Raw genomic sequence first — 15,588 nt, forward strand, 5'->3', positions numbered from 1 at the left:
CCCGGGCAAAGGCGGGCCCTCTGTGGCCAGAGGAGGCCAGAGGAGGCTGGGCTGGGCCACGGCTCTTGGCGCCTTACTCCAGGACCTACGTTCTAAGTGAGTCTCACTTAACTATTACTAGTGTAAAGCGCGTGTGAATATTTACTCTAGTAACTTGATTAGCCTCGTGGGATATAGGCAAGTTTGAACTATGTCTATGGCCAAGTCAAACAAAACTGCATCTGGCCTAGGAACCATGGACAATTACCTGGTAAAAAGGTGACCCAAATCAACACCGAGCGTACGGCCTCTCTAGGTCGAGGGAATCATCCTGATTTACAGGAAGAGTCGTCTCATCCACTGGTGGATCTGGCTGTAATTGACATCTTGGATCAGGACAATGGGGGCATCATAATGGCCGAGGCGCAGGTTCATGTAGAACCAAATGAAGACTGTCCTGATATAATTAACGACACAGCTGAAGAGTTACCACCCTCCCCTAGGCCAATGAGAACTTGCAGAAAGGCACAAACTAAACGTGGAGGAAAGAACAGCAAAAAAAGAGTAGGAAGAGGCCATTCAGCTCCAAATAGTGCTGCAGTTTTAAATGAGTCTCTGGAAGGACAAAGTGTGGTTGGTACGAACACCAATATAAATTCGGAGCAATTTGCCCTTCTAATGCGTGCGATAGAAGCCAAGATAGAGGAAAAATTTGTAGAGCTGATGAAACCCTTGATTTCTAAATTAGATAACGTGGCCCTAGAAGTCAAGAGATTGGGTGAGTTGTTAGCAACACATTTGTCCTCAGCTGCTGCCGGAAGATCAAAAGCAGTGGATAAGAGACCAGTTGTTGAAGGGCAAGGAGCGGGTAGAGTGAACTTACAGCAAACCAGCCAGCTAACATCCCCAGCCCCATCTGAGTCTACCCCTCCAATCATCCAGAATAAAAAGGCCACGGTAGACTCAGAGGGAACGCCAGCTCTGACGTATGTAAAGAAAAGCCGCCCTGCTAACCTTCCTCCAGACTGCGCACCATATGTGGTTGTTCTTACAAATGTTCCCCCCACTGAGTGTTATTCTCTTCATCCCTACGAGGAATCCCATGACTCATTAAAAAATAGAACAGTATCATGGTTGAACAAAAACTGTGGGTTTCCAGTTACATTTGCTGACCAAGTATTGTCAACAAGGAGGGTGAACTGGATTGGAACATCCAGAAAGACAACAAATGGAGATTGCATTATTGTTAACTTCAAACATCCCCAACATGTTGCCACAGTCTTATTAAGAGCGGCTTCTTTAGTTTACACTGTGAATAGTATATGTGTACGCCCACTTGGTTACTTCTATACCCATTTGATTAAAGCACCACTGAACTCTGGGTCATTTAGACCATTTACTCCTATTCAGCCACCAACCCCTAAGGGAGCATATTTGTACAACGTTGGTAGCCAGTGTGGGAATGGGTTTAATATTGTAACACAGAATAGATATGAGACCCTTTCAGGTCTAGAGTCATGTGATTGACGTTAGGAACCTGTGGGTCAGGGTAATGACAGTCTGGAGGAAGCGGGATGCACAGAGTTAACTCATGCAAAAACGAGGCAGAACAATGTAATTTCATGGAACATTGCGGGCCTGGGCACTAAGATGGAGGATTGTCACTGGGTCAGGTACATTAAGCAGTTTCAAATCATCTGCCTGCAGGAGACCTGGTCAACTGAATGCAACCACTTTCTCGAAGGGTACAAGGCTTTTTATGTCCCTGCAACAGCAACCATTAGGGGCAGACCCAAGGGGGGAATGGTTACGTTCGTCTCTGTTGCATTATCCTGCAAAGTACGTAGAGTCTCAACATGCAATACTGGTATTATCGGTTTAGTTTTATTGGGGGAAAACTGTATGGCCGGCGTGGTTAATTTTAATAATGCTATTAATTCTTGTTCAGCCCCTAGTCAGATAGTAGCATTGAATGCTTTCATTAGTAGTTCAATGAAGGACTGCTCGCACAATCTCTTGACCATGGGGGATTTTAATGTTCATCCCTGTGGGGACCCCCTTTTTAAATGTATTAGGGACTTGCATTGTGCGCGGTCCGAGGGGTTTCCCCTAGAACACACAACTGAGGGGGGACATTTAAATGATATGCTTAATGATCTGGACCTAACGGCGACAATGGAACTGTTGGACGCTAGTGTGCTATTTGAGATACCGACCTTTAAGGGTCACGGGCGGGGAACCTTCATTGACTTTGTATTTTTAACATCATCAATGCAGTCCTTTGTGGATTCCTTCATTATTGATGACAGTGAATTTAGCGATCACAATCCACTCACTGTACACATGAGGGGCCCATGGTCAGTCAAAGAAGGGTTGAATCACACTACAGGTAGGGTGAGTATGACAGATGGGAGACGGCGAATAAGATGGTCCAAGATCATCCCAGATCTGTTGTACAAAGAGATTAAAGTCGCTTGTGCAGACAAGATCATGGTCTGTATGCAAGAAGGCGCACCGCCAAATAATGTCCTTAGTGCTTTTCAAAATCTATCAGTTAAGGTTTCTAAGCTGTTGTCAGCTCCCGCAAAGAAGTTGGAGATCAAGGGACCCAAATGGTTTAATCATGAATGCTCAAAAGCAGCCAGAAATTTAAGATGAGCACTGGCTACCAAACCAAGAATAAAGGCAAAAGTTTAGCTATGCCGGAAGAATTACAAAACTATTATTGCCAGACATAAGGAATCCCTTAGGGAAGAGGCATGGAGTGAGATTCTTGATCCCACTACTCAGCAGTGTAGCACTAGATTCTGGGCAGTGATAAGGAAACCTTTTTTGGCACAGGAGCAGGGCGACGGTTTAGAATGCCATATACCTAAGGAGGACTGGGAACAACATTTTAAGAAATTGTATTGTTGCTCGTTGGATGAGTCTCATAACATTGCCCCTTCTGCCAGTGGTGGTGAAATGATTAGTTTTAATAGAGGTAAGGTCATCAAGGGCATTGCTGGTCTAACAGCTGGGAAAGCCCCAGGACCTGATGGGATCCCGCCGGACTTATTTAAGTCCGAGCCTAACTTCTGGGCACCCATACTTGAGTCTGTTTTTAATGCTGCTGTGAAAGATGGTTGTCCCCAATCATGGGGTGTCTCTACAATTGTCCCGGTTTTTCAGAAGGGGGACAAAGGTAGCCCACATTGTTACAGACCCATTTCATTAATAGACTCTATGGTTAAAATTGTAGGAAGAATGGTATTGCAGAGACTATCTGATTGGGCTGAGGAAAAAAACATTATGTCCATTTCTCAGTACGGTTTCTGTAGTGGTCGCTCCACAATAACTCAGTGCCTGAATCTCTTTTTAATATTAAGTAAGTACACTGTAGTGCATAGAGGTACCATCCGTCTCGCCTTCATGGATCTGTCCTGAGCTTTCGACTGTGTTAACAGGGGAAAGCTATGGCAGTCCATGAGGGTGAAGGGGGTAGACAGTGGTCTGGTTGGTTTATTAGCTGATCTGCATAACAATATCAGAGCTAATGTGAGATACTCCCAAGATCTGAGTGTAACGAATAATTTTAACATTGGAAAGGGAGTTCGCCAAGGATGTATCCTGGCCCCCTTCCATTTTAATTTTTATATCAATGAGCTAGATAACGTGCTTCAGAACGTCCCGGCAGATTGTCCGAGAGTCGGTAGGCGGGGAATTCCTATACTCCTGTACGCAGATGATGCGGTTTTAATCTCGAGAACTGAGAAGGGACTTCAATCCCTCCTAAATGCTTTTAAACTGTTCATGACTGAGAGAGATCTTTTAGTTAACAACTCAAAATCATTTGTCATGCAAGTTGGCCAGCAACCAAGAAGGACTTTTACCTTTAAAATTGATGAAACTGTAATCCCTTTAACAAAAACGTTCTCTTACCTCGGGGTTTTTTTTTACACCAAACTTAATTGGGCCCCTCATCTTGCAAAAAAGAAAGGAGAATTTGTGAGGGTTAATGCTTCCATCTTTAACTTCGCTACCAAATTGGGGAAAAAACCTATCTGTGCCATGTTAAAACTGTATAATGCAACTGCCATTTATGGGAGTGAAATTTGGGGGTATGTTGGTGGTGAGCATCTGCAGATTGCTGAAAACTCTTTTTTGAAGCATCTCCTGTGTGTCCCGCACCCCCAATCTTGCTGTACATGAAGAGTTAGGGACGCAATATTTAAGTGACTTGTTCTCTTTACGTCCCTTGATCTGTTGGCTAAAATTGTGGTTGAACCAGGATATACCACTAACGCATTTGATTATGAGGGATTTTCTGAGTCAGGATAAGGCAATGTGTACCCCTTGGTTGAAATATCTGAAATCTAACTTTGCTAGGCTTGGTCGTCAAGATCTGTTTTTATACCCAAGCCAAATTGTAAAAGGGGACCTGGAGCTCATTAAACTGGCCTTCCTTCTGGATAGGAGGATTCAGAGGGAGGATGTGAAGCTTCAGAAACAAAGCGTGAGGAAATTTGCCATGCTGAAAACTTGTGAAACTATAGAACCGTACCTGACTGGATCATTGACCTCCCATGAAAAATTTCTCCTAACGAGGTTTAGGTTAAATCTCTTCCATCATCTGCTGATCAGACCGAAAACAGACATTTTTAACAAATTGGCAGCACCCTGCGGCTGCGACGGAAAGTCTCCGCAGGATATGCTGCATTTTATATTTTTATGTAAGTTTTATGAATTCCCACGCAAGCGCTATCTGGTAACACTTTTAAAAAAACTAAATTTTATACAAATCAGACCGGCGCTAATGTATTTACAACTTCTGCATAGTGACAGTATCCTCCAAATTAAGGAATTTTTAAAACTGACTGTTAAACTGAGAACTTGTCTGGACCAGTAATGACTCATTGTGAACTTTGTATCATTCATATTCATATTTTCTGTCTTGACCTTACTTTGTGAAAGAAAGCATATCTTTTTCACTTTTGGCACTTTACATGATATGTGTTTACATCTTTCTGTGAGATAAGAATTTTATATTGTATATGTACTTTTATGGTTTGAAAAACAACCGAAATAAAGTTTTATTGAATTGAATTGAATATATAAGTTGCTGTTGTAAATTCCATACCTTGCCTGATGGAGGTCTTAAACTGGATTTTATGTAAAACTGAACTTTTGGACCTGCTGATATCTAGGTTTTACTTAGGAAAAGTGTTTTGCATGTGCTGCTTGCAACACCATCCTCACATTCCTAGTGCCGACAACCACCTACATAACACAAGCGGACATGCTGTACATTGTCTAGGCCTCGCGCACGACACCAAAACCCAACACTTTGACCCGACACTTCAACTAACACCCTTATTCCATCCAGCCGCTATAGCAGAATAACTATTCACCTGATCGCCTCAGAAGTGCTTTGGGGCTTCATCGAATGCTAAAATACAGTACAACCCACAATCAGACTCCAATACTCCTTGTGAACAACCAAAGCTGTAATTTAATCACAAGAAGATACTTAGGGCCCCATGCATCAAACCAAAAACTGGTCGCAAACAGGCAGATTCTCAGAATCCGCCCCTTTGCCACCGGTATTTTTGCATTTGGGATGCATCATCCCAGATGCAAAAATCGCAATTTAAGGAATCTCTAAATTGCGATTCCTTAAATTGTGATTGCATGCAAGGAATCCCAAATTCAGATATCTTAAATGCAATGCATGAAAGTTAAAAAATTAGCGGTTTCGCTAATAGGAGTAGCAAAATACCATGAAGTTGAACTTTGAAAAATGCACTTTTGTGTAAGTGCTACATCAGGGTAGGTGCTGCATCAAGTGCTGCATTAGGGTAAGTGCTGCATCAGTGTAAGTGTGGCATCAAGTGCTGCTTCAGGGTAAGTGCTGTATCAGGGTAAGTGCTACATCAGGGTAAGTGCTGCATCAAGGTCATCAGGGTAAGCGCTGCATCAGGGTAAGTGCTGGTAGGTGCCTACATACGCCAGTTACATTCTTACAGAGTTAGCGCCCTGGACTGTGATGAAAGATAGTGCATTGTCTTCTGGCGAGGATGATAAAATCAAAGCTAGTACACGTTCCACTGCTCATATCAATTAGTACACTTGACATTAAATTCGGTCTTCAGAAGCAGCCTTTCGGGTTCTGCCAGCACTTTTCAATTACATAAGTCATAGGCCGGTCTAGGAAAAGTGTCACGGCGCGTCTCAAAGCGGAGGGATATATGGAAAGTCAGCCACGCTATAAATGGTTTACCCCGCTCCCCCTTTCCAAATCTAAAGGATGATGACACTGGCCAGAGAGTCATGGACACTGCTTTGCTCTCTGCAATAGAAGCACATTAAAGACCAGAGGATTCACCCCACCTATTTCAGTCAACTAGGTTGGCCAAAGAGGTTGGGGAGAGGAGTTGGCGTACCGGCTAGGGCGGTCGACCTCGAATCTGAAGAACTGGGTTTGAGTCTCGGCAATGACGCTGAACAACCTGTGATTCTGGGCAAATCATCTAATTGCCTGTTCCTAACAAAAATTAATGTGTCCTCATGTAATGCAACTGGTGCTTTGTAAAGCACTCTGATACCCGATTCGGGTCAAGTTCGCGCTTTATAAAACTCCAGAAAAAAAAATAGCCAGCATAAGTACATTGTGTCCCATGTGAGTGGGAGCCTGGGTTTGAGGGGCCCACTGCACCCTATCTGTGGCTCTCTTTAACTACACCTCTGGAGTGTATGGAAACCCATTAGAATTGCTTGCTTTAGAACCCATGGCACCCTTTGCCATCTTTGAGGTCTTGCTACTAACAGCTCTAGTTGTCTGTCACACATATACTTAGAGTGGACCATGGCTCGGCCGCTTGCTTGTGATTGGGTGGCTCATATATTTCAGCCCCTTGCGCATGATTGGATGGCTTACTTGTCCATTTCAGCCCTTTGCTTATGATTGGATGACTTACTTGTCTATTTCAGACCCTTGCACATGATTGGATGGCTAATATATTTCAGCTCTTTGCTCATAATTGGATGGCTTATTTGTTTGTTTCAGCTCCTTGCTCTTGATTTGATGGCTTTTGCTACTGTTCTTATGTTTGTCCCACCAAGGCTGTGTTTTTGTTTTATCCTCTTTAGTGTCAATACTCCCACACTAGTGCTAAATGTAAGCTGCAGGTTTCTGGTGCTCTGCACCGGCCCTTAGTAGCCGGCATAGTTAGAAGATAACAGACATCAATGCGATCTAAACAAGACTAAAACGGAAGACAGATTTCATGTGATTTTCCTTGGACTGAAAGCACCATGTAAGGATAACCCATCGACAGAAAGTACAGATAACTAGGAATAGAAAGAAAGTCCATATCCCTCAAGCCTTGAGAAAGCCACGGCTTGCGGGCCACATGGGGCGAAACACGTGTTGGCTGACCTGTTTGTGAAGTAGCTCTCTATGATCACATATTTAATTAAACATGTATGAACAACACTAAACAGCGTCAAACCTGTATGATATATATTGGAAGATTTTACAATCCTGAATTGAGAATATTAAGTTATTTTACATGATATCAACCTTTGCTCAGGATCATTCTTACAAACTCTCACAAATAAGTCAGGAGTTCTTCCTATTTCCTAGAGCAACATAAACCAGACTTCAAAAATTAAAGGCAAGGCAATAACTGGACCCAAATACCCCTGGAACTTTCTTGCCTTAATTGTCAGCACCTGCTGCGTGTGACAATCTGCCACAAGGTGCTACTGTCTGGCTAATTTAGAGATGCTAACATTTCAAAAAGTGACTAAACCCAAGCGAACCGTTTGGTTTCTAACATGGGAGAAACAATACATTTTCTAAAATAAACCTCACCCACCAAAAGGTCATGCTTCATCATCTGGTTCTTCCCACCCTACTGCGGGACGGGACGTGCTACGACCGACGGATATGTGGGAGCACTTTTAAGTAAAGTGACGTTATGTGTTTGGTGCAACTGTGGAAGGGTCAGAAGGGGGCGAATTAAAAAATACCTGGCTATGTGGAGAAACTAAACTTTAATGCTATCTCTAGCTGGTAATATTAAAAATGGGGAGTAAGGAGGAAAGGGGCTTTAATGAGCAGTTCCCTCGCTGGTCGACATGTTTCGAAGCCTACCCCAAGCTTCTCTTCAGGACCTATCCCTCTTACCACTCTGACTATAGCCTGGTGCCTTTAAGTCTATTAGGTGTTCTGAATTAATATGTAAACACTGTGCTATACATTCATTCTTCACGCTTGGGTTTAGTCACTTTTTGGAAGGTTAGCAGTACATTATGTATCTCAGAGTGGACTCTTTCTGTTTTTTCATAGTTCATAGAGGAGGTTGAGTCCATGACTGATCAGACCTCTTCACTCCCCTTTATATTTTTTGGTATAATTTAGAGATGACCACAGCAACAGTTAATTATTAATTCTATGTACATCAAAAGTGATTATTACCTGTCGCCCAAGCCATTCGTATAGCTTAGTGGGCCTGAAATAGTCCGGATTGTCACATGTGAAGCAGTGTGATGGTTAATAGTTGTGTTGTTATTATCACTGGCAGCATGGCAGGGGCATTGTGTGGTGCAAGCTGCAGTGGCCTCATGACAAGGGTCTGCTACTTATCTTTTTACAAAGTGAGCACTGTTCCACACTGAATCAGCTGCGCGTGCTGATAGTCCTTTCCTCTTTCGCTACAGCTCATTACACACATAAAGTGACAACTTTCTTTTCTGTGTGGAGAACAGTGTGTTCCTGTCACAGCCTGTGACTGATTTCACAGTAATGGCTCTGTTGATTGCGACCTAGGGCCACTCTGCTTGGACAGGGTGCACGGATCCACTAGTCAAACTCAAGGGCAAATGCGCTTTGGTAATTATCAGACCTGGAGAGCCAAGGACAGGCTCCTGCCTTTTATCGCAGTATCCTTTACTGATAGCATCCATCCATTGACCACTTAGTGAGCCAGGTGAAGCATTGTTGCAGGGGTTCACTTTGGGCCAGCTTCGGTTTCAGCATTGAATTCTGTTCTCAGTGTGTTCTGTGGAAAGCAGGCCAGGACGCCCTGAGGGCTTCAGATCGGTATGAATTAGCACACCCATTGGCAGAAAGAAACCTTTAAATGTTAACCTGGTCCACAGTACCTTTGGTGAAATGTCCTGGGTGCACTGGCAGGGCTCTGGAGTCAGGCATTCTCTTTTTGTGTCAGGTGATGTCAGTTTTGGTTGCTGAGTTTAACTGTACAGAAAGCACCCACGCCAGGGAGGCGCAGCCAGACCGATGAGTGGCCCGCGACAAACCCCCCTACTGGCAGGTAGGAACTGAGAGCGGGCAGCAGCTGAGCCTTGGTTTGAAGTGACCAATTGGTGAAAGCCCCCCTCCGGTTGCACCACAGGGTTATAAGTGGTTGTGGGGGCCCTAAAGAGAACACGTGCCTTCACCGGTACAGGTGTGCGTGGGTGGGCCAACGACCAAGGCACATGTTCTCTTTGGGGGTTCCCCACAAACTTATAACCCTGAGGTGCTCCGAGGGAGGGGGGGGTGGGGCTCTGCTGATTACTCGCTTCAAACCAACCTGACCAATCAAAGCCCAGTGTTTTCCAGGGCTCAGCTACTGTCTGATCATGGTTCCGCCCCCGGGTAGGGGTTTGTTACGGGCCTCTCTTAGGACCGGCTGCGCCTTCACAGCTCGCGTGCGAACCCCTCCCAGATGAGCAAGGACCACCACCCCCCTCCACCCCCCACCCCTACGGACTATACATGCACACAACCCTCCCTTGCAGTAATGGATGAAAAAAGCGTCTGATTGTGCAAAACGGCCGCAGCTTCTCTTTATTCACATCATTGATTGAACAAAAACTCAGTTCAAGCTTAACCAAACCAAGTCCAGTCCTTAGTACCTGAGTGAATGCCCTTCTCAGCAAGGGTCTAACCCCTTCTGAGGTCTCTCGCTACACCTTACTGCCAAGTGTAGTGGACAGCCCTTATGCCTAACCCAGGCTACAAGTGCCATGTCCACCCTCTGCTGACCCATTGCCTGCTCCCCGTGCCCCTGCCGCAAGGCATCTCAAGAGCATGTGCTTGAGGTGCTCCACCTTTGGCTATTGCGCTTCCTCTGCTGTCCCTTTGTGCTGTCCCCGCCATGCTGCCTGTGGCTTAATGACCTCAGACAGCTCCCCTACCTGCTTGCCTCCTGATGCTCCCTAGCTGAAACCTAGTAACTCGAGAGCCCCCCGATGTTGAGGAGGAACCAGCCTGTACCCACGTCCATCAAGTGTACCCCATATGGGTTATAGTATCCTTCTGTTTTAAGGTTAATGCGTCCATGCCTCATGAAACCCCATCCGTTTGCCTTGTACACTCTGGACATGGTGATGTTCGATTTTTTCCTTGATCTTCCCTCTGCTGCGTTATCAAAGCCCCCCTCCATATGACTCGTGGTATGATCTCAGACCATACTATCTCTGCTGGTCTGAAGAGTCTGTGGTTTGTGTGCAGTGCCAGCTCCCTGAATCTCTGCCACTGAAAACGAGACACCGCGTCAGCCACTGCATTTTCACTGCCAGTAATATGCTTGGCCCTGACCGCAATATTAGCCCTAAGCTGGCAGCCTACCAAAGGCCTCAGCAAGCAAACTACTATTGGGAAATGCGCCATCCCCAAATTCAAAGCTTGGACCACTGCGTGATTGTCTACCCTTAATGTAAACTGCTTGATGGTGACGTTCTTCCTTTATACTGAATCAGACTATGATTGGGAGTTCTAGTACCACCAACTTCATGGTGATCCCTTTCTCATGCCAACTTGCCGGCCAGCGTGTAACCGCCCATGCCGAGCCTAAGATGGCCCCAAGCCGTCGCCCCCAGCTGCATCAGTAAACAGTTCCGACTGCTCTGCCGTCACCCAGGGTTCCCTCTTGATCAGGGCCCCATTGAAGTCAGCTAGGAATGCTGCCCATTACCTGAGATTCTCCTTTACCCTTTTGTGTCAGTCTGACCCAGTGCTGCCTCTTGGTCAGCCCCCATGTTAACCATGCCAGTCGACTGGCGAATGGCCTCCCTGCTTGTATCATCCTGTTGCAAAGTTAATCTTGCCTAGAAGCTGTTGAATTTCACCCAACGTAGCGTTCTTCTTCCCTAGCACAACCCTTATCATGTGCTTCAGGTGCTCCACCTTTGTTGCTGGCAGTCTGAACTGGCCCTGCATGGTGTCTAACTGAATGCCCAGTAAGGACATTTGTGTGTGGGGCCCTCCATCTTTTCCCATGCCAGGGGCAACCCCACCTCTTCTGTCAAAGCTACAAATTGCCCCAACAGACCTGCACACCCAGCAGAGCCCCATTTGCCTATGAACAAAAAGTCATCCAGATAAAGAATCCGTCCCCCACCGCTTTGACATTTCCCCATAGTCCATTCAAGAAAGCTGCTAAAGGCCCCAAAGTAAGCACAGGAGATCGCACATCCCATCGGCAGGCACTTATCGCGGTAGTAATCTTCCCCCAGTTTGATAGCTTTCTGGTGCACAGATTGCAAGCGGAATGCCAATTCATTGTCCGACTTAGCCAGCATGGACCCTTTCCTGCTTGTCCTGATCTGGTTTATGGCATCATCTATAGTCTCATAGGATAATGACCAGCTTTCCTGAACCAGCCAGTCGTTGACCGACTGCCTGGCTGGGTGTGACAAGTGGTGAATGAGTCTAAACTGAACAGGCTCCTTCTTGGGTACCAACCCCAGCGGTGACACCACAAAATTGCTGTACGGGGTTCTGAAAAAGGGCTGGCAACCCGCCCCCGGACGACCTACTTTTCTACCTCCTTGCCAAGTTTTGGCTTACACGACAACTTTGGGGGCCTTGGTATGGTATCTAAAACCCTATCATGAAACCTTCTGCTAATAACTGTTTATCCTTATCCTCAGGGTAGCTGCTCAACAATTTCAGCAATGCTGCAGTTTTTATGAGTGTGGGCAATTGGGTGGGGAACCAATCATCAGCTTCCAGTGTCACCGCTCCCAAGCTCTTATTTTTTTTTTGACAGTATTTTTTGAATCCCCATTCCTCTTGGCACTCTTGCATTTAATGGCTGGATTTATTTGTATTTATTTTTATAGTGCACCCCCTGCAGTTGCTGGAGACGCGCCTAAACTTACAGGACTGACTCCACTTGCAGTCGTTTTTTTTGTCATACCTCCAGTATGCTGTGTTGCAGCTTTTTCCTGCTTTACCTCCTGCATACACCCTTGGTTTGTTATCATAGGGAATCCCATTCAGCCCCTCCCTTTTGTCCTGTCTCCCAGAAAGGCGACTCCTTACTACTAACTCCTTCCCTGACAGCCACTTTATGAGTTGTATACCCTTCTACATCATGATGGTCCCAGTCTATACATGGCCAAGTTTGCATTTTTATCCTGAAGCCCTCATCATACAGGATCCCGGCATCCCCTTAATATTTCAGCTGTGCCTTGTGCAATTTCTGCTTGTGCAAGAACAGGGCAGCTGCGCTCTGCCGGAACTTCTGCACAAACATGCTTGCTAATGTTCTGAAGGCCCGTAACCAATTCTCGATGTTACGCTCCACTCTCTGCTTCCGCCTTTGCCTCTTATCTTCAACCTTCTTATCCTGTACTGTTAGGCCTAACCCTGCCTGGCGTACTTCCAACAGTGAGAAAATGTCTATATACTCCTTGTGCCAGATCTTCTATTTCACAGCTAATGGGATGAGGCTGGCCAAACTGGTTTGCCTGGCTATAAATGGTGGGTCACCTGGTGAAGGACATAAGTACTCACTGGTGGGCTTACCTTCACCTCCTACTGCTGCCCCACCCCCAACCCAGGCATTTGTGGGATCAGTGGGCACCTGTGCCTCTGGCTCTTTGCCGGCTGTGTCACCTCTTTGCTTCTTAGCCTCCCCTGCTGATTTTGAGGTACCTTGCTACCCCCCACCCACATTGGGCTGTCTCACTGCTGTCCCTCCTTCCTGTGCTGCTGGCTGTTGGTTGCCTGCAGCTGGGCTGTTGCACTTGGTGCCTCGCTGTCCTGTCCTTGCCATGGACCCATGATGTGTCAAAAATATAGGGTGCCGGACAGCTATGGCGGGCTCTCCTAGTCTGGCAAGGCCACCATGGTGCACAGGCAAACAGGGGTAAGCTCTATCCATGCCCCAGCCCAGCCCTCCCTGCCATTGCCCTGTATTGTGTAGTCCTGGCTGCCCCTGTCCACCTGCCATGCATTGACTTGGTGTCCAAAGGCCACTAGTGCTGCCACATTCAGTACCCCCACTTGCATGCCATAGTTAGCAATCCCCCTGATGTAACCTCATTGGTACTAAGTGCACTGCCATCGCTGGGCAGCCCCCCTGCCCCAGCCACACTGCGTACCTGCGGCTCACCATTATCCCCTGTCTTGCACTTCGACTGTTGTACTGTGGGCTTAAAGGCTGCCGTTATGTTGGCTGCAGGCACCATCCTCCCTTCGTAATTGCTTTCATCCTCACTGTCGTATGCCCTTTCTAGAGAGGGCAGGTGTCCCATAGTCTGAACCTGCTGCTTCTTCATGCTCCTCACCACAGTGGCTGCTATTTGGGCTGCAAGCCTCCCGTTGTGAGGGTTCTGCCATTGGGCTCCTCAGCCCTCTTGATGCCAGCTCCTGAGTGGTTCCCTGCCTTGTCCAGCTGGAGTGTCTCCAGCACTTGCTTGCAGGCCCAGTCCTTGCCACAAATTGTCACCAAGTTCCCCGTTCTCCTCAGTAGCTCTTACTGGTCGCCGTCCAGCTCTTGTCCCTCATAGCTCTCCTGGCTACTGATTCAGCATTTTGCTGACTGCGCTCCCCCTTCTTCGTCCTCACCTTCGCTCCTGTACCTGGTGGGCTTGTGGCGTTCTCTCCCAGAGACCATATTATGGACGCCAGCACTGTGGGTTCCAGGCATGGTACCGTCCAGTGGAAGTTGTCTTAGCATTGCGCCACCCACACTCCAGTCGCAGTCCCTACTCCTAGTATGGGGCGCCTTCAATCCCCCAAACGAGCTTAGCTCCGACAATGTCCAGCTCTCCAAAACACTGTTTTTCTTGCAGCTAAGAATACCAGCTGCTTGCTTTATGTCCCAGTCACTGTAGGGCCGGCCCTATGATGGTGACTGGGACAGATCACTAGATTGGTGACCCTATAGGCAGGGGCAGGTCAAACCAGTCTCCAACTGACTTTGGAGCAATGAGAAGGCTACCGCACTCCTCTAGGTAAGTCCACTCTGCTCGCTTATCCAGATCACCATTCTCTTGCTATACCACTGCCCTACTTCTATGCAAAACAGGCAGCACGCTCCACTCACGCCACTGCCTGCCACAAAGCCAACTTAATAAAGAAAAAGAGAAGGTACCCTGCCTGATATTTAAAGAGGTCCTAGCTAGAGGATCCAAACATGATAAAGTAAGGGGGGGTGATTAGCCTAGAGGCCGAAGCTGCACAGGTCAAGGACCAAGTCACTCCAAACAGACTCCACAACATATATTGAAAAAATACATATTATTTATTTTTCTTTATAAATATATTATTCGAAATTTTCAAAAGACAGACATGTATAGATTAAATAGGCAGAATGATATTTTTCAAAACACATAGCATAAAGTTCTTTTCGGGATTAGGGTCCGCCCAGTACAGACTACACTACAAACAAAATATCACACTCATTCACACAGGGGTTTTTTCTAGCTATGGCTGGAACATTCAACTTTCATTCATCCATTCATATGGTCCTGGCGTAGACAACAATAGATGTTCAATAAGTTGTCTAAATCGGGGGGTTCATCCAGGCAGATGGTATTAATACGGGTCCTGGTGTAGTTAGGACAGATTGCCGTATTCCTGGGAAAACGTGCCGACGCGCGTTTCGGTGAGAGGCCAATATGGCCACACCTTCGTCAGGGCCAGGGTAGTATGCTGGGCAGGGAACAGAAGTAAAATCTGTTTGTTTTATTAGGAACGCATGCGAATTAAGAACCACCTTCACAAAATCGGGAGGAAATGAGTTCCAGTTGTTACCAAGCTACAAAAGTCTCAACTTGTGGTTCCTGTGGTCGAATTTAAAAAGCGCCTTGCTCAACCAAGTGGTTCATATTGGTCGGGAAAACCAGGTACCACGGATCGCTACTCGCCGGTCGTCGTATTCTTTCGTGGTGTTATTCTGTCAGTTATTCTGTTCAAGAGGGTCCTGTTAGTCATCGGGTGGGGGGGGTTTGATCCTGTCACATTGCTATTTATGACGATTTTTGCGATAATAGACAATCCTGCACGTACTAATACTGTGCCTTCAGTGCCGCGGGTGGAGTAAAAACAGTCAGGTCAGATTTTTCTGTGGCTTAAGAAAAACAGAGCCGGGCCTTTAAATTGGGATTCCACCGACTATGTTGGAATCATGACGGAATACCGCTCACTCGAGTTCCGTCATGAAGTCGGTCGTCATCTTCCGATGGGGTTCCGCCGGCTGCCTCGGTCGGCCAACTACGTGATACAGGACACTCCAACTTAAACATGCCCTCACTTCATGGGCACTGTGCTCCTAGCCACAGTGCTGGCCAACTATGCTCCACACCTGGGCTGCACACTCCCTACTC

General features: G+C 46.5%; 1 protein-coding gene and 1 pseudogene across 1 annotated transcript in view; both read left to right on the top strand.

The window, feature by feature from the left end:
- The window catches only part of ATP8A2 (ATPase phospholipid transporting 8A2), a 2,134,099-nt gene that overhangs the window by 196,573 nt on the left and 1,921,938 nt on the right, over positions 1 to 15,588 (top strand). The gene's annotated exons all lie outside the window — the stretch shown is intronic.
- Positions 1,630 to 3,405, top strand: LOC147698587 (uncharacterized; annotated as a pseudogene).

Source organism: Lissotriton vulgaris, chromosome 8 (assembly GCF_964263255.1).
Source record: "Lissotriton vulgaris chromosome 8, aLisVul1.2, whole genome shotgun sequence".
Lineage (NCBI taxonomy): Eukaryota > Metazoa > Chordata > Amphibia > Caudata > Salamandridae > Lissotriton > Lissotriton vulgaris.